Raw genomic sequence first — 27889 nt, forward strand, 5'->3', positions numbered from 1 at the left:
TCTTCTGTACATCATTATATAATCATAGATTTTTATATTCTTTTTATAAATTCCAGCCTATTTTTTATTCTTTGCTTCTTCCCACTTCATTTGCTACTGACGGCTGCTGCTAAAGTTCCCTTACCTCTCTCGAAAAGGAAGTAGGTTAAGAACAACAAGAAGAACCCTATCTGATTAAGGCAAACATGTGGGCCCTACTGAGAAATGATACATCTTACAATAGTACAAGCAAAACTGCTTGCTTTGAAGGCTAAATTGCTAAATATATCCAGAGATTTCTGTAAGCAGAAAGCAGCTGTCTTTTGCTTGTTTTCAGTTGTTAGGCTTCTGATGTCCCAAATAACACACAGACTCATAAAGGGTCAAAATTGATGCAATCAGGATAATGAAATCACTCTGACAAGGCTGCAGCTTATTCTCAGTTTATAATTAGGAGTCTGCTGTCTCAGGTTAGGATATTGTGAAGTTCCACTGAATTGTTAAGCTATTCACAGCATTGTGCTGCTACTGAATAAGGAAAATATGATGTTCTAAAAATATTTTTATGTAAACACATTAGAACCAGTAGGATGGGAAGTCCAGAAGGGGGAAAAAAAAACAAAACAAAACAAAAAAAAAATGAAAAACCAACTAGAGGTGTGTTTATTGCTCAGGAAAATAGTTAGACTTTGTCCTACTTTATTTTTAAAGATAGTTTCTAAACTAAGAGTACAGAGCTTTAACATGGTATGTAAGTATGGATTTTGGCTGTGTCAGGGTGATTTTCATAAATCAGATATTGCATGGTATGTAATTTAAAAGAATCAAGAATGTCCTTTCTCTTACAGATTTACTTTTTATTCAGCTAAAGATAAAAGATTCCTTGCATCTTCTGATCTGGACGGTAAATTGATACAGAATTTAGACTTCGGACTGGAGCTCTAATTCAGTTAAATTCTCTGCACAGATATAGTTATCTGTCTTTGTGGGCCTGTTTGGACGCATCTAGCCGAGTTGCCCTTTTTCATGTTACTGTTTTCAACCCAGAGGACATCTCATTTTTCTCAAATCTGAACACGTTGTTCAACTCCAAATGATTGCCTAATTTTCAGCACAGCTGCCTGGAAGATTATGAATTTCATACACCTCTTTTCCCTACAAGAGAAAGTAAAGTATTCCCATAACTGCCTGCTGTCAGGGCCAAAAAACTGATGTAACATCAAGACTGAGGAAGAAACTCATTAAAGACTCGTCTGAATCATTGTGTCTACTAATGTTAGATTGAATAGGATACGATAGTATCCTACTCTAAAACATCTTGATACCAAAACAAAATCCTGTGCCATTCTATTCTACTTTGAGTGTGTTAATCAAGAGGCAGATTCCATATACAATCTATATACAATTTCAAGTTTTTCCAGTACCTCACCCACTCCACCAGGTTAGGATGTGAACATATATGTGAACCAGAATCTAATATTGACAGACTTCAAAACTCGAAAGTTCAGAATCAGGTCCCAAAAGAATGTGAGATGAGTGTAGAAATAACAATATCTTTAAAGCCCATCTTAAATATTAGTTTATTTTAAAAACTGAATTTTCTCAACCTTACAGTGTTCATTGTCCAAACTGTTCTTTGCAAACAGGATAGGTAGAAATGTTCATATCATTAAAATAAAATAGAAGAGGTTGTGGGTTGTTTTCTGTTTTTTGGTTTTTGTTTTTGGTTTTTTTTTTTCCTTTTAATTCTACAGGTGTTAATAACAACACAAAAGATGGCATGGTTCCTGATGAAACCTGGAAAATTGGCTTCACTGCTTGTTTAACTATCCTCAGTGGAAAGGCTTGCAGCATTGACTTCTGCTGTTTGTCAGTGTTTATTGCTTCTTAGAGCAGAGTGGCCTGGAATTAGGGACCTGGTTTTTAATTAACAGTCAAGCTTAGTATTTTGGGTGGTTTCAGGTTCTGTACTGTGTCAGTGATTTGTTGGGTTGGCTAATGCATGCTGAATGTGGAGATTTCTTTCAGTGTAATTAGCTTTCTTTTCACTGACTTGCCCAGACTCTTCCACTGTCATTGCACGCTGTGTGTTCACAGCTGGTAAGTGAGGACCTCTCCTCTGAAAATTTCTTTAACCAGTTCACAGAGGGAACTTTGCAAGGCCACTGAAAGAGGTGTTTCTACAGGCATATTCATGCCTCAGTATCATAAAAAAGAGTTTTCTAAAGTTAATCATAAACATTTGAGTTCTAGATGGAAAACATGGGGCATGTTCTGCTGCTGGGAAAATCACTTTCAAAATTAGCATGTCTGTCTATAAGATATTATGTGTCTTTTCTTGCTGGTCTTAGAAGGAATAAAAGCATATATTATGAGGGCCAATTCTGACTGTGCTGTGCAAACCTAGGAGAACAAACTCAGTTATCCAGGGATGAGAAGCCACTACAGCCTTAGCTAGAGTGCTACTAGTAGACAGAGGCACAAAATGCCTCCAAAATGACTCATTAAAACTGGTAAAAATTAAGTTTTCTCCTTTGCAGATCCTCCTTCTCTCAGGACAATTCTCTCCAAGTACAAGCTTTACTCACTGAGTCAGCCCAGGTGCATCTGTCAATTGCCTCTGGAGAGAAAGACCATATCCTTGGAATGAAGGTTCCAGTTGCAAAACTCGCATCTTTCATATATAATTTTCTGGTATACAAACCAGGCTCAATTCTAGAGACCCATGATACCTTAAGACTTATGTTTTGTCAGACATGCTGTAAATCAATGAGAGACAGACAGAGGTTTATACATTTTGGCTAAAGAAAATGAATGAACTAAAAATTTATTAAAAATATGTATTTTGATAGTGATTTAAAATTAAAGAAAACACCAGAAATCAGGAGAACTTAGCTTTGCCTTCTCATAAACAGATGTTAAGACCATGGCCAACCACCATTGTTAAGGCCAGTTTTGCTTGGTAAGGAGTGAAACTCAACCCTGTCCAACTGTCCTCCCCATAGGATCTCAAAAGGCATCTGAGGTTTCCATCCTGGGATCATCAACTTCACTTCTAACTTGATCAAAGAATCCAATCTAAACTACTTGTGTCCTCAACCTACAAATGAGTCTCTGCCATTAGGGGAATCCACCCATACAGGCATGGATGAAAGATTGAGAAAAATGTGAACAAACATCTTTGGGCTAATCTATGCTTCACACAGAGCAGCTTTGTGTTTCGTACAATCTCTTGGGTGTGAAATGGAAACCAATGGTTCATTATCAATATGTTCTAGTCCTGCAAGAGGGGAGTTGGAGGGAGAAGGGAAACAGGAGGGGAAAGATACCCAGATGGGAAATGAACCTGTGTATCTCTCATGGGAAAATGCATCTCAGTTATCCAGACAACAGCCTAGTTCATGAAAAAAAATAATTGTTCTTTCCAGCTGTTATGTCTAAAGAAAAAATAAATTTTAAAAGGAAAAAATTGAGCATATTTTTTATCACATCCTTTCTCATAGGTTGCTTACTACATTCAAGTTTATTATGAGGAGCCATTTTTAATATTTAAACAGATATGCACTTCCCAAAAAAGCATTTCCTGGAAAACTGAAACCATTATTATGCAAAACTCCTGCGCAATTTGTTTTTAAAATATCTTTAAATACTATTAAAGAACAATCATTATGTTGGTTTATATCTTCTGAGTGGGAAGCAGAAATCCTCAATGAATCATTATATTCCTACAACTATAACAACACCATGATCAACTACCCTAATAACAAAAAGTTTATGCCTACTATGTATCTGTTTTGCAGACAATTTCCTGTCTAGAAATCTACATAATAGGTATGCCATGGCAAGTGTAATATGCTATTTAATTTGCATCTATTGTGGATAGCCAGGAACACTTGGTCTGGTGCATTGCTTCTCCTTTAGCTACTGCTGTGTGCTGCTCCTTGAACAAGCAAATAATGTGACTACAAATTCTAAGATTGGCTTCTGAAAAATGTTACCAGATATACAGAACTAGACATTTAAATTATTTTATTGTCACCTGCTATAGTTTGATTTGTTTTAATTTTAGCCAAAAGCAATGGTTTTAGTTGCAGAAAGTATTTTCACTTGGTAATGCTTTGCAGAGTGAAGTGACAACAGGACATTGCTTGGGAAAGAGAAAGATTGCCAGTGAAATGGAAAAAACACCATGGAGATCAATATTTAATCTATAATTATGAGTGTACAGTATGTACTGTGCATTTTTTAAATTTAACTTGGCTTTTACTATTACTCAGTAGGAGGGATGCAGATACTGAGAGCCCTGGATAGCAACCATAAGAAGCATGTTTAAAGATGCATATTTTCAGGACAAGCATGAGTATGAGAAAGAAAGGATTATAGTCCCTCTGATCTTTTTTCATGTCGACTTTTACCTGGGAGAATAGATTTCAGGTAAAATAATTTGAAAAAATAACTTCCAAGGTTCACGCTGCATAGTATTGCGGCACATTTGCATTTGCATCACTCTATACTTGAGTAGAGAAACAATGAGCAGTTCACTTTTCACAATGGAAATACTGATCATATAAAGAGTTATAAATAAACACAAAGTCAGGCCTCTGCATGGGAAAGCCCCCATTCTCTTTGTTGATTTCAGTCAGGAAATGTGCAACTAGTACAGTCTCTCATTCTGCTAAAGAGCTCTAGAAAAAATAGCAGTATTCCTGGCAGCTCATATTCATCATGAGTTTAACAATGCTTTGAGTATACACATATACATTTCTCTGTGTGTATGTGCTCTTACCTGGTCATTTATATGTCTCTTACATGTTTTCCTAAAGGCCTTTGAAGTTAGCTAGCCAGCTAAAGATTAGACACTAGGGGGTGGAAAATTATTTTAAGAATTTTAAAATTATGTTATCAGGTATCATCTGCTTGCTAATGAAGCTTCAAAGTTATTTCCAGGGAAGAATTCTGCATATTGCTCCGGAGAAAGAGTCCAATGGTCTATCTAAAGACCTCATTCCATCATTAATGAGTGCTTAACCCCAGCATATTTGAACTTGGACTACATGACCAGTAGTCAATTTTCACTAACAGGTTTTTTTTGATCCTGAAAATCTGTAGCCGTGTCATCAGCTCCTTCTTAATTATACCGTATTCTTTACATCTGTCCTGCTAAATAACTCTAATTGAAATAGCACCGGCGTGAATTTTCGTAATGTTCCCCCCAAGACATCCCGAAAGTGACTCACACGAGAAAACAGACTGAAGTCACAGCTGGAAGCACGTCAAGGATCATTTCCATTTTTACATGATTAATTTGAATTTAATATCTTAAATCAAAACCTGATTAATTTAAATAAAATTTTGATGGTGCCCTGCTTCTAATATACATTGCAGTAATTAGATTCAGCTTAATGTGATTTTTTTACATAATTAAAAAAAAGAGTAAGTCAAGTGTAACAATGCAGAGTTGGTACAAATCTGTCCATATATATACATTTACATACACAGACGCACACATGGGATTTTGTTGAGACATTGCTCAGGTACAGGGAAGATCACAGCTGGATGACTGAACTTATGGCATATGTAGAGTACTCCACTTCTTCACTTCAGCGTGAATTGGTGCTTTAAAAATACATATATGTGGAAAGAAGAAGGTAAACTGTAATCAGCTTCGGTGAAATAGTAAAAATGTCATCATTGCAATAGCCTGGCTCCACTTTTCAATTCTAGTTCCTCCCACCCCTAAAGCAGCTTTTCTTTTTTCTTTCCTTTTTTTAAATCAGAATTAACTTAATTAAATTTTTTTTCTGTTTGTTGTTGTTGTTATTTTTTCTTTTTTTTCCCCAGTCATCCACAGATTAATATTTACTGCAGTTCAGAGAATGCTGTTGTTTAAGATACTTACAAATACTCTTTATAAAATAAATTTTTATTGCATTCTTATAGGTGCTCCCCCAACCTGTCTCTATTTTATAAAGTGCTTCTGTGCACTACACAAGAAATACAATAGCAAACAGCTTTTCATAAGTGTTAGGAGCATATGAGGGCTGTCTGCACTACATAGTTGATGTTGGTTTTGACTGGGGACTGTGGCTGAACGTGGCCAGTGTGTAAAACTTTGCAGACTGCACTGCAGATAGCACTTGCAGCAATATTTCAGATGTTTCCAGCTTCTTTGCAGGAGGAAAAATTACTAACGTAGGCTGAACAGTGGGTCCATCTACAACTATAGATGGAGTGTCAGTGAAAGCATGCAACAAAACGGCGCAGGTAGGCTGAAACCTAGGGAACACACAGATAGAACAAAATGTTTGTTTTCACGAGCCTGGGCTTCATTTTTTCATGGCTGAAGATTTATGTAAAATGTATTTTTGTTTGAGGCAGAAGTATCCCATTCGTTACTATAAATTAGGTATTTCATATGTCAAAAATAAATCACAAAAAATAAAATGAAATGCTTCCTTTCAGCATGGAAAGGGAAAATAAGTATGTCCTTGTCCCGAGTGACCAAACTGTTAATCAAATTATGCTTCAATACTTAGGTCTTTCTTAAACAAGACAGTGAAACATCAACCTGATTTTTCAGCATGGAGAATCCCAGCATACATTAGTCCCCTTGACTTCACTGGGATACTTCAACAGCTTTAAAACACCAGGCATGTGCTTAACTGGTAGTAAATCACTATTAAATAGCGGAGAATGAAAAAGAGTGAAAAACTCCTTTCCTGCCTGGGGCTAACTTCTTGCAGGGAGGTGCATGCATGGTTCAACCTTTTTTTGAGTGCAAATAAAATCATTCAGGTGTATTTGATAGCATCCAACATTGCAAAACCCTTTTTATATATTGCAAGTACTGTTTAGTGTTGCAGAATTCATTTTTAATTTTAATATTTCTATGTCATATTTCTTTCTCTTTTTTGGGTGTGTTGGTGGATCTTGGCTAATAACTCAGACATATATTCAGGGCATCTTCTCAATCCCAAAAAGCACTGAACAAAACAAAGAAAAATATGAAAGCAAACAAACAAACTAAAGCACTGAACAAAACAAAGAAAAATATGAAAGCAAACAAACAAACTAAACCAAACTGGAAAAAGTGACAAGTTCAAGTCATAGTATTCATCCAGCAAAATTAGGTTAAGTCCTTATCAACTGAAAAAAAGAAAATGCCCTTATAAAAAAATTGAAGAACTGAGCTAAAATAAATGGAATTTTGGTTAAAAATCAGAGAGAAGGTAGGGAGACTCATCTACAGAATCATGAAGCAGATTCATTTGCTGAAAAAAAAAAATGTTATTTGTAGTGACTTACACCTACGTCTGTTTTTCAGGTTCTTACCTATCTTCTGTCATAGTAATCTTCATAATTTCATATTCTTGCAGAGTTCAGCCCCGATAAGTTCCAGTCACTGTTGCAGCAAGGTTTGGTATTTGGTCTCTTCAAGTTTACCAAAACACTGCATGTGAATCAGTGGAAAAATGTAGACACAAATTAGATTTCTTCAGTTTGACCAGTCAGTCCTCCAAGCGAGTTAGGCCTGTGGACTGTGTAGAGAGAAGACAGAAAATGTGAATACTGATTCCAAGTATACATATTTATTATTAATCACAGGCAAGTAACAATAATAAAATGACACTTATTTATCCTAAAGCTAGAACTTTGGATGACAGTCAATGTCTTTGTTTTCTTTCTAAATTTAGATTTCTCTCTACATCAACTACAGTGAATTTCTCTTTGTCAACCAAAAATAACAGCAGAGTTATTATTTGGGGAGAAGGTACTTTACTGCTTATATTCTTATTCAGAAGTTAAAGTCAAAACAAAATTAATCGGGAAGGGTTATCTATAATGAATCACCATTCATTTCAGAAAAAAAATCTTTGCCAGCAGCAGAAGGAAAGTACTTTCAAGCAGTTACATTAGACTATAGACTCCAAGGGGAAGATTACAGATCTTCCATATTCAGCAACATGAATCAAAACTCTGAGGAACTAGTCTAACTTTCTTTCTTTCTTTCTTTCTTTCTTTCTTTCTTTCTTTCTTTCTTTCTTTCTTTCTTTCTTTCTTTCTTTCTTTCTTTCTTTCTTTCTTTCTTTCTTTCTTTCTTTCTTTCTTTCTTTCTTTCTTTCTTTCTTTCTTTCTTTCTTTCTTTCTTTCTTTCTTTCTTTCTTTCTTTCTTTCTTTCTTTCTTTCTTTCTTTCTTTTTTTTTTTTATTACAAGGCAGCAGGGATTGCTTTTTGTATAGGCTATGATTTAGATGGCTAATTGAAAGTAAGCAGTGGTGAGCTGCTTCCTTGCTAAAATATTACCAAGACAATCTTATCTGAGTTTACAGAGTTATTTTCAATTTGTAAATGCTGTATTCATTTCTACCAGATAAAACACCTTTAAAAATCCTAGACCCAGGCATGACTGGATTGCTGTTTGCAACTGCTCTGCACTGTTTCACCCCACACAAATTCTTTCCACCCCATATATATACATAAACTTTTTCTCCCTATGAATAGTTTTACCATTAAATTAAAAAAAAAATAATCCATTTTATGGAAAATAAATTTAATGATATACCAAATCCTCATAACTTTGAATTGATGTCATCCTGCCAGTTACCTGCTCTGCAGAAAATCTCCCTCATTAGAGCCTACACTTTTTAGAGTCTCACCTTTGCAGATTTATCTCTTGCCTATAACATGAAGAAAATCCAGGGCTTTGTTTCGCCATTATAATAGATGTAAATTAATGTTTTGCCATTGTTTGTTGCTGTAATCATAGAGGCAAGTGTATATCCCTAACAGCTATCTTATTTTCAATTTGCAAAGCATACTGTGCTTAATCCCATGAGGCAGCCTGTGGTTCTAGATATGAATTTAAAAAGGTAATTAGACCAGCATAGGGGGCTCTCTGTGAGATAGGAAAACTAAGCTCCTGCCAGGTCCAGAGGGGTCTTTAAGAGGTCCCAGGCTGGTCACAGTTCCCGTCCTAGTGTATTACTTGTTTCTACTGTGTGAAACAGCTTATTTGTTCATGTAAATTTAAATCATGTCGATACTAGTAGATCTGTTTATTTATTTATTTATTTATTTTTTAATCTAGAAAGGTCACAGAGTTGTATTTCTGGTTACTGGCATGAAGCTATTTGTTTTTATTTTTTATTTCCCCCCCCCCCCCCCAATGTTCTCCTCATTGTTACAGTCAAAGAGATTGTAAAAGAGACATATTGATAAAAGTTTTAATGCATCTCTTGTGGGCGGTAGTAATTTTAAGTATCATAAAATCATCATTAAGTCATCTATGTAAATGAAAAGTACTTGGCAACACTTTAGATGACAAGAAACAGCACTGGCTTCTCTGTATCTCTGTTTTCTTTCTCTCTTTCTTCTTTTTCTCTTTTGCTGATTGTACCATTGTGCATATTTTATATATAAATTATTTCCTCTACGGGTTTTGTGAAGAATTTCTGTAGAGAAAGGATCACAAACATATGAGAGATAGCATCCATTGAGGAAGCAGTGTTGAGTCAAGGATTAAATCACTCCCTGACAAAAAATGCCCAAAGGTCTTTTCTATGAGCTGAAAGTAATGTGGTTTTGGTGAACCTTTAACAAATTTGGGATAGATTTGGGTTTACATTGGCTTGGATTAGGTGGGTTGTTACTTCATCCCTGGTGTCGTGAGTTTTTACCCCAGTTTTACTTTTTGAAATCTGGATCCAGATCTGAGTTTTGAGGCTTAAGCTCAGTTGTAGTTTGTATCATGTGAATTTCATTTTGAGTTGATTGCTGGTTTCAAGCACAGCCATAAGTCTTTTCTCAAAGGAAAAGGAGGGTGAAGGATCTGATCACTTACCCATGCTTTACTTTCAAAAATTGACATCTTATGCTGAGTACTTTCTGAGCAAGAAAAACAGAGGGAGTTTGAGCTAAACTGCTTTTATTTGCCCAGATGTCTGATAATATTTAAGGGCTGGTTTCTGCCCTCGAGTTGCTTTGGTAGGCAATCTGAACATTCATTCCTGGGAAGATTCTGTCCCTAAATGTTCTCACTTCTCAACACATTGTTACCCTCCCACATATATATTCAGGCAGAAAAGCAGAATGGAGAACCTCCCCCAGGGGTTTTAATGCAAGACTGTTGAGTCACATTCTCCCCCTACTTCCTGTATTGAGGTAGAGTTATAGGATTTGGTTTGAAGGTGACAAAGGTGGCAGGAATATATGAGGAAAATCCTGTTTCCAGATCAGTAGACCAAACCAGAACTCCATCCTCACATCTATGTATAGAGGCAATGTCTGAACCTCCAGAGGAGACTAGAGAGTAGAAAGAACTAGGCTCAGGAATTCGAAGAAGTAGCTGCAGAATCTGTTGGCTCAGCTTGTTGATTTCTACTGGACTACAGCTCTTTCTATTGCTTCCCTGAGAGGAGTCTGGGAGTTCACAAGACTAGTCAAGGATGTTATAGACAGCTTCAGAGCTACAAACAACTTTGCAGAGGGCTTGGGACACTGGTAGGCATGATAGCACAGGTTTTATACAATTTCATAGCTCCTTATCTAGTTCATTGTCCACTTCCCCTGTTTAAGAAGAGCCTTTCTGCCACTGGGAAGTAGAAGATGATATGTTCCTATAGGAAGCCAGACTGAACCTTTGTTTCCATATACCACGTGAACTTGACAGGCTTATTCTGAGTTGGGATCCTCTTTAAGCTTTACACCACACACTCCTGGCAGGAAAGTAAGATTGCACCATAACTGCTTTCTTACAGAATCTCCCTTGAAGATTTCTTTGAGTATCACTTCCCATAAACACCTCCTAAGAATGCATGCTAAAGAAATTAGAAACTATGATACATCAGGGCAAACACTTGCTTTAATTGAATTGAATTATTTATTTACTGAAAGCTTGAATTGTTCATAATGACTAGGGCGCCAGTCTCCTCATGCTAGGTTTTTAACAATAAAAGCAGCATTCATTTTAAGGGAGATATTCCTGACTTTTGTCCAGCGATCAAGAATGGAACAATATGCCAAGTAGCTAGCAAATGATGATGACAAGAGTCATGCATAAAACTAGAGGAGAATTTCAGTAGATTCAATTTGTAAAGTAGTAGAAATCCAGGTCAGTGTCTTTGCAAGGGCTCTACGCAGTCCTACTAGAAAATCTAAGAAATTTAGATCATGATAAAATCTTATTTTTTTATATTTGGTCACATATCTGATGATACAGAGAAAAAGCAATATTGCCAGCCTGAGAACCATGATTTGAGAATTGGAAAAACTGAGTTATGGTAAACCCGAGGTCTGACTAGTTCACTTAGTCAGAATTGGAGGGTAGTACCTCTTGCAACTGGTCCAGAGACCCTAAGATATATTATAAAGTCACTAACAGTTAACTGCCAGGGCTATACATGAATTTGCCCTACTCAGACAAGCATGTGCTGCTATTTGCATCAGAAAATAGTAATCTGTCTTAATGTCTTCCCTTGGCATTAAAGAGATCTAAGTATAGATGCACCAAAATTGCTCGCACAATCCATACATCTCCAGTACCCCATTCCCAAGGTAAGATATTTCTTCCTTCTCAGTGACGTTCAGAACTACACAAAAGCATAGGTACTAATATGAAATAGCCCTTTACATTCTGTTTATGGATTTGCCCTTATTCGCCATAGCTGTAGACTGTGGACTATACAACTCCAAACCAGATGGGATGATCTCAAAAAAGTAAAGGTAGAAAGCAAGCTACTAAGTAGCCCAACAGCATTTTGTTCCCCTTGTGTACTGTATTAAGTCTGGCTAAAGAGGCAGCCTCAGAAGTTAGGAAATCCCCAAACAATGTAATCAATCCTTCCATGCCTGTGGTGAGCAATAAAAGTTTATACGAAACCTACAGCACTTCACACTGAATCGCTGAAAAATAGCACACATTTATCAGAAAGCCTGAAAACACACCCCATTCTGGTAGAGCAGAGCAATCAGCAAAGCCATTCTTCACCTAAAAGATTTCCATTCTGTTTTGCTAACACACTATATTCAGTATTGATGTGTCTCTGCGTACAGTAAAGAGCAGACTCTGCAGTACTGGGACAGCTCATTCACATGACAGTGATATCGCAGTCACGCATTGCTCTTGCTTCACAGTGCAACTGGAGTTCTTTATTAAAGCAGCACCCAACAGTGCTAATAGACTAAAGGAGCTTGTCAGTGTTTCCCCTAGAGAACTTCATTTTGTAAGGGGCTTTACATTTGGCTGTTTTATCATGGACAACAGGTCCATAAAGGGATGCTAAAGGGATTAAGTGAAGGTGTACCCTCTAATAGCCCTAATCCAATCAGCATGAATGGTACTGAATTGCAGAAAGCAGCCAGGTTTGTGTGATTTCCCTAAACAGCATCCCTTATTTCTGAGGCTGGGCACAGAATTGGGCTGGGCAGGCTGCTGATGTAGCCAAGCCCAGCTAGGCTTCTGGACTTTATTCCATAAGGAGGTACGAATCACACTTCAGAATGGCTTTGAATATTTGACTGTCTTGATTAAAAACATCCATAAAGTTCAGCTGAGGAGATTCAGACTGCCTCTATAAATTTTTGTGGGGATCTATCCTTCCTTTTGTAGCCTGAGGATCAGCATTACTCAGTCCTCAAAAGGAAGAATTCAGGGTTAGAATGAGCAAAGGTAACAAAAGTGTTTGGGATACTTACATAATGTTGGTCTTTCTCATCATTTTTTTTTCCCCTTTTAATCAGAAATATCACGCACAAAAAAAATTCCTCATTTCATGATATTTTGCTCTTGCCATTTCTTCTTAAAAGTAAATAAGAAAATGAAAATCGGAAGAAATTGTTCAGAGAGTTAACTAAGTAAAAATATTAAAAAGCTTCATTCAAGATAGACTTAAAAAAAAAAAAAAAAAAAAAAAAAAAAAAAAAAAAAAAAAAACCAAAAACAAAACACAGCTTGAGAGTTCTCTGTAATATATCTATGGCCACTTTCAAACTTCACAGTTCTCACTGTCCTGTACACAACTCCCACTCAGTACATCACAGCAACAGTACAGATGGAGTTGTGATCTTCTTTACTCCAAAAGCACAGTCTTGTAGCTAAAGAAGGATATCTGTTAGCAGCTCAGGGTCTATACCATAGAGCTGAGCAGTTCTCAGTACGGCAGTACATCCCAATTAGACAGGCACTTCCATTCTCTGGTGCATTCTTTCTCCATCAAGAAGGATCTCTGCGTGCAAAGCACTAAGCCTTTACCATTGTTTTTACATAAAATTGATTTAAACGAGCAGAGTTTTTTATTATTAAGCTAAAGAGCAGTATAGAAGTAGGTAGTTTTGCTGCTATTATTTTGCACTCTCTAATTAAAAATAAAAATGTTAAAATTTCAGAAAGGGCATTTTAAAGACTATTAATTGTTAATACAGAGAGGAGAGACTTATTACACTGGTGGGGAAGAGAGAGGGAAAGCAAATTAGAAAGCACGGCTTTTACCTCTCTCCAAAGCCATATTCTACTTGCAGTTTTGAATCTGACCAGAACAGTGATAAAACATGCAGGATCTGATCAGTGAAAAGCATGGCCATATCAACCCCAAAGGGGCAAAGTAGGGGTGTGTTTATCCATGTATCTCCTAGGTTACCACCATGCACCTCCACTATTTATAGTATCTGAGCACCCCACAACCTTAATATGATTAATGAATATCCTTAGGCCATCTAGGTAAGGAAGAGCATTTATTATCTGCATTATAGACATGGGAAATGAAGGCCTAGAAGCCTGAATCTCAAAAGTACTTATGCACCTAATTTGTTTCAAATACTTTTTAGGACTGGAACCAGGGAGACTGAAGCTGTATAAGGCATGAGTACTGCAAGCAGTAAAGCTCTGATGAATGGATTTGTGCCTGTGCTAGTACATTTTTTCTTTTTTATTTCTTGACTTCAGAAGTTGTATTGCATGCACCATTTAGACAAAGAAACCTCAGAGGAATGTCTGAGGTCTTGCAGGATGACTGTGACAAAAGAGACACTGAAACTGAATTTTTGCAAGCCAAGCTACCCAATAGACTGTATCCTTAAAAAAAGTGCTCTTTTCCTATTACTAGAAGAAATGTTAGGTTTTGATGCAAAACCTTTTAGGATTGCAATTAGAATTCTTATGAAAACCCAAAATTAGTAGTTGGTCATTTCCAGGCTGGAAACAAATCCCTAAAAACATGGTGATAATAACTTGAACTTTAATCATCTATCACATGTTAACATTTCTGCCAAGGAAAACGTGGACAATCCAGAAGGGTGAGGGGAAGAAGATGTCCATCAGTTCACAGCTGTCTATTCCCTCAGTGTAGGCTCCATGCTGTTTTTTTAATCTTTTCAAGGCTTCCTGTTCTACAGCCACTAGGAGGTGTACTTAATACATAGGCAAGAAGGAGAAACACAAACATCTAATGAAGAAGGGGTCATGTCCAACATGTGGGGAGGTGCAATTAAAGATAAAAACTGCCAGCTAGTGAGTCAGTGGAGCAGCTCGTAGTGAGTAAGCTGCTGTAGTTATTGCGTAGGTTTGAGCAGATCTGTGGCTATCCTCATTTAAACTGGGTGCCAACAGCAGTCTCTGGTTACCTCAGTGTGGTGAAGAGTGTAGAGATTCATCATCCTTCCTCCTCACCTCAGAGATAATCACAGATTATCAGAGAAACATGAGGATTAAACTGCATATATATAGACAGTTGCTATAAAATGAGTATGGTAAGAACAGTATTCCCTGAAGAATATGACTGCAGCCTGACTATGCCTGATAGGCATATAGCTCCTTAATTTTAACTACACAAGGAATACAAGCATTAAAAAAATGGACAGGAAGATGTTGCAGAATTTTCTGAGAAGTGGAGTAAAAATTCAAGCTACCACAACAGCTCAGTCTGTGCAACCAAACTGCCAAGCACATGCTTCAAAATATAACTATGAGTCTTTCTTCTACACCTACTTGACGTTTATGCTTAAGTACATAAGCACACAGCCCTACGTATCTGGGAGACAGAGGGCACGATGGGGCTTTCAGTTACCTGTAACATTTCAGAAATCTGAAAAATGAAGCATGAAACTTGTTCCAGGGAGTGATAGCTCCCCAGTACATTGACTATTCTCCTGAGCTGTTTTCTGTCTGGTTAACTACATGCCTTTTAGGAAAAAAATAGCTGCCAAGAAACATAAGCAATGAGTGTCCCCAAGTCCTAATTGCGATAATTGGGCACTGAGATCTTTTTCAGTTTGGATCTTCCTCTGCTTTCTATGCTTGTCTTTTTTTTTCCTTTTTTTTTTCCCCTTTGCTGTGCTTGGAAAAGTGGTTGTGGAATGGACTGGTTTACATTTCTCTTTGAGTATATACTAACTGTGCTAAGAGTTAAATATGAAAAAGAATGAAAATAAGCACGAAAGACAACATCCGTTCTCATTTCAATTTCCTGGAAGGAAAGTGCGGTTGGGCAGATGGTGCTTTTTTGTTTTACTAAACTGAATGATCAGATGTAAATAATATAACCATATAAACTCTAAAGATCGTTGGAGGTGAGGTTTCCATGTGCAGTGAATTGCCATAGTACAGAGAGTTTTCTCTCCTTAGTGATATGTCATGCTTTTTTTTTTTTATATAGCTTAATTTTTTTTCTGACTCCTCACCCTCTACCTGCCTAGTCATACTTGTTTCAACCATTGTACTTTAGTTGGTTGAGTTGTACCTTAGTTATTTCTGTTCCCATCCATGGAGCACCAGGACACTGAGTTTCTGGTTAAACAGGTAGAGGAGAATGGCTGGTAATTTGGCATCGTGTGCGTCTCAATATTTCTGTATTGCTGTTATTTTTCTTCATGCCCTGGCTTTATTATGCATTATGTGATTTTTTTTTTTTTTTTTTTTTTTTTTTTTTAGTTTGATGTGATTTTTACATGTTTGGAGCTCTACTTTTATTTGCTTTCTAAGTTGAAACACTAAATTCCTAGATGTAGAAGAATTTGTGTTGTTCGTTAGTTATGAAGGGTCCTTAAAAAAAGGAAAACAAACAAACAAACGAACAAAAATACCTCTATTCTAATTGTGAATGACTAAACATGACTCAGTAAGGTCACTAATACTGTCTTCTATACTGAAGGAGCAGAAAAAGCCATTGTGCAATGAATGTGTAAAGAAATAATACTGTGGTTTCATTCTCAGCTAAGATCAAGCTGTATGCTCTTCATTTCTCCTCATACCCTTCATGATGGGGATAGAGGGCTTCTTTGTGTTCACACTACACGAGCACCTCTACTAGTGGTAGTAAAATAGAAATAATAATGCAAACTTCTTACTAGGTTATAATATCCCTGAACACCTTCCCAGTCCATGGTGACATCATGAATATGATGCCTTTTTACTAGATAAATAGGCACAGTAGAAGGAGAGAAAAAGACATTTTCTTGCTGAAAGAGTAACACAGTATTCCTCAGGAGAAATGACTCATACAAAATTATAGAAATTAAGTATCAAATCAGAATGACCAGGTCTGTGGAAATTTGAATACATAATTACTTCTTAAACTTCTCAAAAAATCAAAATGCGAAGACCAACTAGGTGATCAAATTAAGCTAAAACTGACTTTCTGAAGTTCATAAAAAATCAGGAGTACTAAGAGACATTACTTAGTTTTTTATAAGCAAATAGAAATGTTAAATGTATATTAAAAAAAAAAGTTTTGTGTTTGTTGTTGTTTCTGTTGCTTTTTAAATATTTATTAACCTAAGAGACCTTTTGTCAGGGCCTCATTCTGAGTTTTTAGCTATTTTAAACGCATAACTGCTGGAATCAAATAATTCCACAGGAATTTCAGCTCTTGTTATGAAATGAAATATTGCTAGCAAAAACAAAACTTGAAAATTTGCTCAGAATAAACCCTAAAATCTCAAAAAAAAAAAACAAACCCAAAACTAAACTAAACTAAACTAAACTAAACTAAACAAAAAAAACCAAAAAACCAAAAAAACACAGAAACATATTTTACTTTTTAAGCCATGTCCATGTTTCCAGAGCCTGATGTATTTTTAGGCTCCTTGATTTTAACAGTGCACAAAAAGAAGGAGCAGAGCATACTAATGACATTACAGCAGTATTATTAAGAAAGTGGAAGGAAAAGCAGAAAAAAATTTAACTGTTCTCCACTTAGTCTGAAGCTGCACTGCAAATTCTAATGAATTAGTTCTTGTAGCAAATGTGTCATTGGAACTATGATTTTATAGGGGCAAATTTTCAACATTACATATTAAATGAGAAATAAATCAAACTAAAAAGGAAAGACTTAAGCTCACAGAACTTCCTGCTTCATAACTTTTCTAAAAGTTTGAAAAACATCTCCAGTTGTGCATAGCAGATTGGTAATAAATAAATAACAGAAGAAATCTAATAATTAAGAACTCCAGAGAGAAGTGCTAGGACTGCAGGAAAAACAAGAACCAAATCAGAGAGGCTTCAGCTCAAATGTTGTCATTCACTTAACAATTGGTTTTGGTGCACAGAGGGGATAACTTTGCAGGAGGATGTGTGCTGCTGATGGGTACTGCAGGCAGGAAGCAGGGCTGGGGTGCAAGTGTCATGAACAGACACTGAAAGCAGCAGAAGCAGCAGAAGCGGGCAGGGCTTCGGACGGTTGCTCACTCATTTTCTCACAGTTAAAAGCTGACAAACTTGAAATGGTTTGGGGCCGATAAGGCAAGTGTAGCTGAAAAGGAAGGAAAGGCTTTAAAGACCTGAGGCCAAACTTCTATCTTCCGTTGATCTCAACTGGAATAAAATGATATTTGCAAGCCCAAGATTTGACTCCTTGTCTTTGTACGTATTCTGAAACCCATAGAAATTGACCATAGAATATTTCTGGCTAGAGACCACCCCATAGACATTGCTGCCCTCGTGTACAAACAGTTCTGTGCTATAGGTAAATGATGCATTAGCACACTCACTCACAGACATGTAATTATGGATAGTGCTCTAAACGGAAGAGGAGAGATACCATTTGCAAGTAAAACAGACTGGTAGCAGGTTAAGTTACAGTTACCAAACGAAATAGAGGCAATCTTCAGGTCCTGACAAGCAGCTGCAAGTAAAACCTGTTGAACAAGTAAGACATCAAATGTCCTGTGGCATCGGAAAGAAAAAATCTGATATCTGATTTTTCTTTCTCTTGAAAGAAGGACTTCATCATGCAAACCTAATTCTTTGTTTCATGAGTGGGCCTGGACTGCCACTGTTCATTACTATGGAAGTCGATGTAGAAATCAACACAGTAATGCCTTTCCTCTCTTGTATTATAAGAATTTAAATTCAATTTTTATTTTACAGCACAGCCACATAATACCTCACAGTATGGTTCTTGGTTGCCTACATCCGTTAACAATGGTTTTGAAAAGAGATGTAGAACATAAAATAAAACTCTATTTCCCCCCCCAGTAGTCTGTTTCATCTTACAAACAATAGCAATTCACCATCTCAAACACACAGTAATAGTAAGTAGAGTCTATTAAACACTGTATTCTTCTTCATTTATTTATTTATTTATTTACTTACTTACTTACTTACTTATTTTTGGACCACTGGCATAGTTAGCTGTTTTGCAAAACCAGTGGTCTACAAAGTTTGGCCAACAGATGCCTTTGCCAATAATATACTAGGATGCCGAAGGCCTTTCTTACCTCCCATACAGCAGACTACTGCACTTTTTCTTCTCTCACCCATCAGACTGAAATACTATGGGAACATTTAGACCTACAGTGTTTTACATTGGGATGCATGGCCTGATGTTTACAAGACTCTAACTGATGCTGATCACGTTCTTAATAATTTACTCAGATTTATATGTCTGCGTGTTTTACAAGGCTTTCAGTCTGAGTGTTTGACAATAGTGTGTGCCTATGGTTGAGTTTAAAAGCCATTACCCAAACAGGTAGACTAACTTTCTACACAGTGTGTCTTTTAAAGTTGCCTGGTCATCATTCCTCACCTCCTTTGTCAGTGATTCTGCAGAAGTGTCTAACTGAGGCTCTTTGTAATTGGTGGTTAGCGCTGTGGTCTAGAGACTGTATCATAAAGTCCCTAAAGATATTTCAGAAACTAGGTGGCCCAGCAGATTCTTACACTGGCAACAAAATCCCATCAGCCTCAGGAGTGATCAGTGCAACAGAGGAAACAGCAACACATGAAAAATAGGAATGAATATATCCAAAGTAATCTGACTAGTTTATGTTAAGAAAGGATTTGACAGACCTGCTGTGTTCCTACTTAATGCCAATCAAGCCTGAAAGGGACAACTTCAGCTCAGGTATTTATCTCAAAGTGATTTGAATTATTCTCACATCTTGATTTGGAGAGTCCAGAACAAAATAACCTGAGAAGCAGGTGTTGACATATCCTACATAAAACAAAATTAAACCTATTCAAGTCAAGGAAATAAACAACGTGACATGAGAATCAGGCCCTTTGAGTTTGACAACAGAAGTAGAGCTCTGTCAGGGCTGTAAATTCTCAGAAATTCTTCTGGGAAGTGAAAAATCCACGAATTCCACTGCATCACCTCTTTCATACAAGAAGCATAAGCAAAATGCATGCAGGAAAAGTCAGATATATTATTAACATTATTAATGATGTTAATAATTAATATATTATTAACTATCTCTCTTTTTTTTTCCTGTTAATCAATATAAGCCTCATGTTTCTTTTGCAGGCATAGTATTAACTAAAGAACAGCATTTGCAGTTAAGTCTGGATTGTCTTTTTTCATTAGGCTAATTCCACACATATCAAAACTTATTCAGAAGAAATTGTCTTAAATGGTTACCAGGATATAAATGGTTATCACAGAAGTCACAGGAATGGTAGTGCTTACCAAAACCCCAAGAAAGTACTTCAGACAATTTTTCTTTCATTGCCAAGCAGCGAAGGTCAAGTGAACTGTACTATTTGCAAATGTCCACCTTCCCAGTCTGTCATGAGCAGCTGTAACATACCCACCAGCAGCAATTTCCACTTGTCTCTATCTAGAGGGGAGAAAGTACCAGGAGCTGCATTGTTTATAATTCCCTTAACCCCAAGGGTAATTCCGTTTACCGTTACTTGAAATTAACGGTAGGTAATTTGACACGTCTTTTTGGTACTCAACCACAAAATACCTTTTAAGCAAGCCAAAGATTTGGAAAGTTTACTTCCACAATACTTTACAGAATTTCATTATTGCAGCCATGACAGCAAAGTACAAATGAGAAGTTACATAGACTCATGAATAGCTGTCTCTTGGTGGGGAGGGGAGTGTCGTTGTTGCAACTATTAAGGAATCCCAATGGGTTTGACACAGAGCTGGAAGGAAATTTTCTTCCAAGGATGAGGCTTCTCAATCAAGTATACCAAATATAGTAAGAATTGAGCAAGAGGAAGCTTCCAAGTGCAATGTTGGGCAGGAAAAGAATGCTGTTATCTGCAATTAGGAGTGTGTTCATACGTTGTGTCTTTCCATGTAGTTACAGTGCTTCCTAGAAAAAGGCATTACATATGCAGAGAAAGAATTACCTATATTAGCCGCAGACGGTATATTTTTAGCCTTAAGTCCACTCACTTAAGTTACGTAATTGAAGCCTGAGTTAGATTATATCTAGATTTGGAAATTTTTTAAAGTCAAGTTAACCTCTTAAACATTATATTGCTGATGAGTTTGTGTACACACCACTTCCGTATCAATTTGTGAGTAACAAAGTAGCTGCCAGGTATCTGCACTGAACTGCATGACTCAGTCTGTGGATTCATTTTACAATCTGGTAAAACCGGTAACTGATAACACCTATCCTTTGTAAGAATGTCTAATGCCTTTTCATTTGACAAATGAACATTTACAAAAATAAATAAATAAAAGATTAGACTGATGAAGTTTAAAAACACAAAAGATGACTCAAAAATCCATTCACTCAATATTATTTTGAGCAGTACAACTAATATCAATGAAGTGAACCTAGTTTTCCTTTTCATCAGGATAAATGAGGAGTAATTTCAAAGACACCATTATCCTTAAACAGTGTAAAATAAGTGAACAAGAAATACAGAGTCACTATCTTTTACTAGTCGGAGGAGTCAATTTTTAATTATGTAATCTCAATCTTGTTAACATAGCTTCGTATTTAGAAACTTTAGTGCCAAATAAGTACAAGGTGCTATATTTTTTAACTCTGAATATGATTACCCTTTCAACCATATTCTGCATTTCATTTTTACTATAAAAGTTGTTCGTTGTCCAATTTCAAGCTGAAAAACTATAAAAGTCCATTTTGACTTCACTATAGCAGAACTAAAAGATTTTTTTTTTTTTTTTTGAACTAAGATTAAATTGATATATCTAGAGCTTCTGTCATTGTAATATGACATTAGGAGCATAGTCAAATACTAGCTTTGACTATAAGTGTCCTACTAAAGTAGCAGTCTACTGCAGAGTGCTTTTTGATGTATCAAAGAAATGGTACTATCTTTCAAACTGCATTCATATTCTAACCTCCTATCATCAAGGTAAAGTAATAGCAGGACTAAAGCATGATCTTTTTTTCACAGTTTATAGAAGTCAGTGCTATGAGGGATTGCCTAGCCTTACATTAGATATTCATGTTTAAATGAACCACATATAGGCTTTCCAATCTACAAACTCCATTAATTAGGTTTTCTCCTTTTCTCTGTCTTTTATTTTAGGCTTCTTTACCTTCTCCCCTGCTGACACTGCTATAGCTTCACTAATGACAGGCCAAGTAATTTTTCTTTCCCTAAAATTGAAACACTCTTACTGGAACTATTCAGAAATATTTCAGTATAATACAGTTGACCAATGACTTTATTACTCACTGGGTAGATAAATTTTTACTTCATTATCTCTCAGATGTGTCACATATCATATAGAAGCTTCTACCTCATAAGACTGTTTTTGTTGTGAAAAAAAAAAAAATGGTTAGTAGAAAAAATGTCTTTAAAAAATTCTTAATACTTATAGCTTTGTTTTGACTATACTATGTACAGACAGGTAGAGAGTATTTAAAAAAAAAAAAAAAAAAAAAAAAGAACTGGAGGATCAGAGCTAGAAATTGCAGTGAATCTCCAAAGGTGGTAAGGTATGTGTGACAAGAGAACAGAATTTGGGTTCCCTTTTTTTTTTTTTTCCCCTGGGAACATTTCCCCACATACCGCCTCCACTTTTTCTTTTCCCGTAGAGCCAATACAGAGCAAGTTTCCATCCTGAGTGGCAGAATAAATTCTAACTTTTTATTTAGTGTGAATCTAGGACAAAATACAGAACTCCACATTCACACAGCAATGGGAAAGTTTCTCTAAAAATGTTTATTTTCAAGTGAAACAATGCATTTATTTTGATATCGTTGAATTGTGTCACTGAAGTCCACAAGTTTTCTCACTGAAGAGCTTAAAATATTGAATGTACACATGATACAAATACTAATACAGAATAAATGCAAATTTTGATAGGATAAATTCAGAACAAAAAAGCAGAAATGAATTAATCTACTTTGATTTTGAGGTATTGAAATAGTTTCTGTTGAATATATTGTTAAAATCAGCATGTTCCTGTACAGTATTTAAAATACAACCTTTCTGAAAACAGTTTTTGATCAACTTTATGCAGAAGAAAATGTTATTTTTATTGTTTTTACCATAAATTCATGAAAAGTATTTATAATGACAGACACTGCTGATGAAAAAGCTAGATTAACACAATGGGTCCTTCCCACAGAACGAACAGGGAATTAGGGAAGGTACTGCCATATTCAAAATTGCTCTTTTGTATTTGAGTCTGTTCTAAAATTGGACAAGCTAACAGTTCAAATTCCAGACACCTTAATCAAGCAAAGACCAATCTTATTTTCAGGTCCTTCTCCTTGTAAATGAAATCTGCAAGGGTAACAAGAATTGTCCAGTAAAAATGTGAATATGTTGTAAATGCTACATGGGAACCCATGGCTAAATGAAGCAAAATGAACATGAAAAACTGTTAATCATAGAACTATAGAATGATTTGGGCTGGAAGAGAACTTAAAGCCCATCCAGTTCCAAACCCCTGCCATGTGCTGGCTGCCACCCTCCAAATTAGGCTACTCAGGGCCACAATCCAACCTGGCTCTGAACACTTTCAGGGACGGGGCATTCACAGATCTCTGGGCAGCAGTGCCAGTGCCTCATTACCCTCTGAATAAAGAATTTCCTCCTAACATCTAACCTGTATTGCCCCTCTTGTAGCTTAAAACCATTTCCCCTTGTCTATCATTGTTGGTAGATATAAAAAATCAGCCTCCCCCCTTTAGTGAAAGATTGCAATGAGGTGTCCCTGGAACCTTCTCCTTTCCACGTTGAAAAAGCTCAGCTTTCTCAGCTTGTCTTCAGAGATGAGGTGTCCCAGACCTCATCCTTGTGGCCCCCTTTGTTCATAAGTGATAAGAACTTCTTCACAGTAAGGGTGATAGAGCACTGGAACAGGTATTGCCCAGAGAGACTGTGGAGTCTCCTTCTGTAGAGACATTCAAGACCCAATTGACCCAACCTACCTGTGCAACCTGGTCTAAGGAGTGATCTCTAGAGGTCCCTTCCAACTCCTACAGTTCTGTGATTCTGTGATTCTTGTTCCACTCCTACAGTTCCATGTTTTTTCTTCTGCTGGGAGTCACAGACCTGGACACAATAAGGAGATAACTCTCCAATATAGAGGGATGAGTCTCCAATATCAGTATACAAGATAACCCTAGTACAGATCAAAGTCAGTATTTATTGTACAAAACTTTTCTCCTGCTCTCAAACGGAAACCCTTTATCTACAGAAACATTCCAGATTTGGTCTGGAGGGCAAAGTGTGGAAATGAAAACTCTCTTTAGATCCACAATTATAGAATCATCAAATCCTTACAGTTGGAAGGTAATCTAGTCCAGCTTTCCTGCAATGCACAGAGACATCCATAGTTAAGTTAGGTTGCCCAGAGCCTGATCCAGCCTCACACTGAAAGTCTTCAGGGACAGGGCATCCACCATATCTCTGGGCAACCTGCTTTAGTGGTTCACCACTCTCTCTGTAAAAGACTTGTTCCTTATATCCAACCTAAATATACCCTCTTTAAGCTTGAAACCATTTCCCGATTTCTTAGGTGACCAATCAGTGCAACACACAGGAGCAAGGTCTCAGAGACATTCCTCATTAGTATTTCAATCATTTCAATGTCAAATGAAGGGTGGTAGCCATCAGTGTTGATTCAGTTCATAGTAACTATGGATCAAGACACGCTTCCCCCACTATCCAGATTCTTCCACTTTCTCTTAGATATACAGATCAAATTTTATTAAATTCTCCCTTCTTGTCACAGTGAATTACGAGCATCAGATGGATAGGGTTGAGTAGCTTATAATGTGCACATAGTAACAATGCTTCCAGATACAGCATTGAATGAATGATAATGTATGCTGATATTGGCTCAGCTGACACTGTATGTGGCCAAAATTCATTGTTGCATAAGAAAAAGAAAAATCAGGAAGAACTGTGGAGAAGGAACTTTCTTGCCAAATTCAAATCACAATAATGTTAGTATCACTTGGGAATAACAAAACTAAATGGATCTGATTTTGCTTGCTGTGGCAGAAATGACCAGAAAGGAATGTTGGGCAGACCTTGCACTTCTCTGATTGGTGCTTCTTCTGCAGTTCACATGCTCCCAAGTCACACTGTATAACAGCGAACACATGGCATCCTGGTGCCACTCTCCTGATTCACATTGTTCTTATATGTAACCCTATTTTGCCTGCATAAATAGGGAGGAATTTCCAGTTCCGCAGAGATGCTACAAGTTTAGTCATGAAGATAATTAAGTCCTTTGGGCTTGAACTACCCAAACATTTCATACTTGAAAGAAATTCAGATATGACTCTTAATGCCCAGACTACTGCCATCTAAACAGTGTGGATTCATTTGAGGTTTAACGTTAGCTCCAAATTCTTCACATCAATTCATCATTCAGGTATTTACTATTCCAACAAATAGTATTATAGAATACTCAGACATTCTAATATACTGTACTGCCTAATGCTACCTACATATAAAAACAAGCATCCATCTTTCAAAAACTTCAAATTTAGTCTGTAAAAAATAGAAAAATAAACAGAAATAGAAAAAAAGAAAGTTATTAATGCACTTTTCCAAAGGAAATGAAACACAGGGAGAGCCCAGTCAGTTGCCCCCTAAAAAAAACACAGAAGACTGGAGGTATGGTTATGGAAACTCTTGAAAATTATTATCTCCCAAAGAACAGGAGAGTTCATTACTAGATCATTTTACTATGAATGCTTTGCAGTAATAACTATTTCTGATTTTTGTTGCTCACTACATCCAATTGGAAATATTTTTACACATTGCAGAACATCAAGAACTTCAGCACTGAAATGAATATTTTTTTCCATGACAGAAATCTTGAGAAATTTATAAAAAAATGTACGTACTTCTTTATACTACTGTGATGGTCACATAAAAGATATCTTGATACAGAAACAGGAACACTTGCTTGAAATCAAGCTTAGGTGTCTAGAGATCTTGGAAGGTAAGGAAAAAGGAAGAAGAGCTGCATTTATCAAGGATTACAGAATCACAAAGAATTGCAGGGGTTAGAAGGGACCTCAAGAGATCAACAAGCCCAACCCGATTATGAGATCTCTGTGCAAAGTTCTCAGCAATTTTACTTGTATTTCAAAGTAGAATTCCTAGAACCACCTGTGTTTGGAAATTACTGTAATATTTTAGCATCAATGCATGGTAATGTCTGATTAATTTTATATTATCACCAGCAGTAAATGTGTGCATATCACTATATACACATAATATGTAAAACATTTTTGGATTAATATAATTCAGGTGACTCAGAAGCCATTTGAAAAACATAATTACAAGAAATAAAATGAAACCTTTTTAAAATTTTATTGCAATGTAAGGTTAACTCTGAGCTCACTGAAATCTAGATACCTTTCAAACCTATGTTGCTCATGTGGAGAGAACAAGCTTAGCCATTTGATACACTTTCTTCAGGTCTCTGCAGAAGTAATTAAAATGGAATATGGATAAATCATTTGCCAGCTTTCATTTTTATTCATAGGCTAAATTTTATTCATAAACTAATACAAATCCACTTTTTTTACTGTTGATCAATGAAAATCCAAAATGATTGAGAGATAGAATGCTATCCACTTATATTTAAGACTAACAAATGAATGTCTTTCAAGTTTTTCAAATAGAAAGGGCCTCTGAAGAGTTATGTAATTCAATTTTGTCTTGAAAAAAATGTGAACTCCAAATTATCAATACTCATGAAGCAGGTGAAACTGATTTTATTATAAATAGGAAGATTATTTATGTGACTTCCTTATGATCTGAGTTCAAAATTTATTACCTTTTTTTTGACTGATATTTTTATATTAATTTCCTACCTCTTTAGTTTCTCTTTTAGTGGTGATGTAATGCATTACAAAATGAAGAGATGAGACTGAATCTCAAAGATCTTAGAAAGTTCTATCCAGTTGATTAGGGACTGAAAAGATTTTTTTTACCTTTCAAAGTTAAATATTCCCAGATGAGTCCTATGCCTAAAAGCTTAGTCCTGCTGTTTTTCAACTAATCATTTGCAAAACTGATGGAAAAATAAAAATTAAAAAGCTAAGGCAGAAAAAAAAAAAGAGACTTCTGGTTGGTGAGCCACAGCAGGGCAATTAAGATGATACGGCAGAGGTAGACATCTGCTCCTAGACAGATACAGTTCCACTGATGCTATCTATAGCTACAATCCTTCTGAGAGATAAACAACGTGCAAGAGCAATGCACAGAAGGAAATGCCACACTGAGAAAGTGATGATGGGAGACCAAGCTTGCAGCCCCTGTGGTCTGAGAAAGAGTGAGAGGCAGCAAAAGAAAAAAGGAGGGGTGACATGTGGGGCCTGTACCAGGCACATGCAGGTGGCTGAAGTCGTACAATGGACACACATCAAGATGTAAAGCTAGAAGCTGTGTGAGAACTGACACTGGAGGGGAGCAGAATCATAACGAAGATGAAAGGTACAATATGGCTGAGATAAGGAGGATGGAAAATCCCACTCTAAGCTCTATGAGTAAAGCTACAGTTAAACTATGATGAAATTCAGAAAAAATAATCTTTAACAGATGATTTATTGACTAAGATTTGAAGGCTTGGATAGTTTCTCAGACTTTCAAACTCATATTTAGGTTCCTCACTAACTTGAGCTATACTCCTCAGTATAGATCAATAGATGGTTACTTATTTCTATTTCATATGATGTTTAGACACAGAAGTAGTGTTTCCCCTTCTCCTTGCGTGGTGCAAAACAAACCAAAAGGAGGATGTAGCATCTGTTCCAAATAACTTTCAAGCCAAGGACTGTCACTGTTTCATTTAAGTAGTTTTTGGAGGGAGAGGACGCTAGCTGGTCAGCTCCCCAACCCCGGAGATGGCAGTTCTGAGAAGGTAAAGCATATCACCTCCAACCACCACTATGTGGTAATGTTCTTCATGTCACCTGCCCCTCATGACATCTGCCTCTTAGTTTGTTTTGAGCAGAGCTTGTTTGCATTCCATTTTTCCAGCACAGAAATGAAGTCTTAGCATTCATTTGCCTTAAAAAAGCTAACAAACAAACAAACACAAAAACAAACAAACAAACAAACAAATAAGCAAAAAAACCAACCTCAGTATTTAAGAAACTCGGAAAACTTACAGCAAGAATTTGAGGCTAAGGGGTTTGCAGAGAACAGAGACAATCAGCAGCCAGCCAGGATGTCCTGGTAGGGAGGTGTGCTACCTTGCACGATGTGCTCTCTTTCTAT

The 27889-nt window shown here is 36.5% G+C and overlaps 1 long non-coding RNA gene across 1 annotated transcript; it reads right to left on the reverse strand.

Moving 5' to 3' along the window:
- On the reverse strand, positions 1 to 27889 carry LOC125695217 (uncharacterized). The gene is made up of 3 exons (XR_007377873.1): positions 27781 to 27889; positions 7312 to 7517; positions 1 to 5595 (listed from the first exon to the last, which is right to left on the reverse strand). It is a non-coding gene; the product is annotated as an uncharacterized LOC125695217 (long non-coding RNA).

The sequence above is a fragment of the Lagopus muta genome, chromosome 6, assembly GCF_023343835.1.
Source record: "Lagopus muta isolate bLagMut1 chromosome 6, bLagMut1 primary, whole genome shotgun sequence".
Classification (NCBI taxonomy): domain Eukaryota; kingdom Metazoa; phylum Chordata; class Aves; order Galliformes; family Phasianidae; genus Lagopus; species Lagopus muta.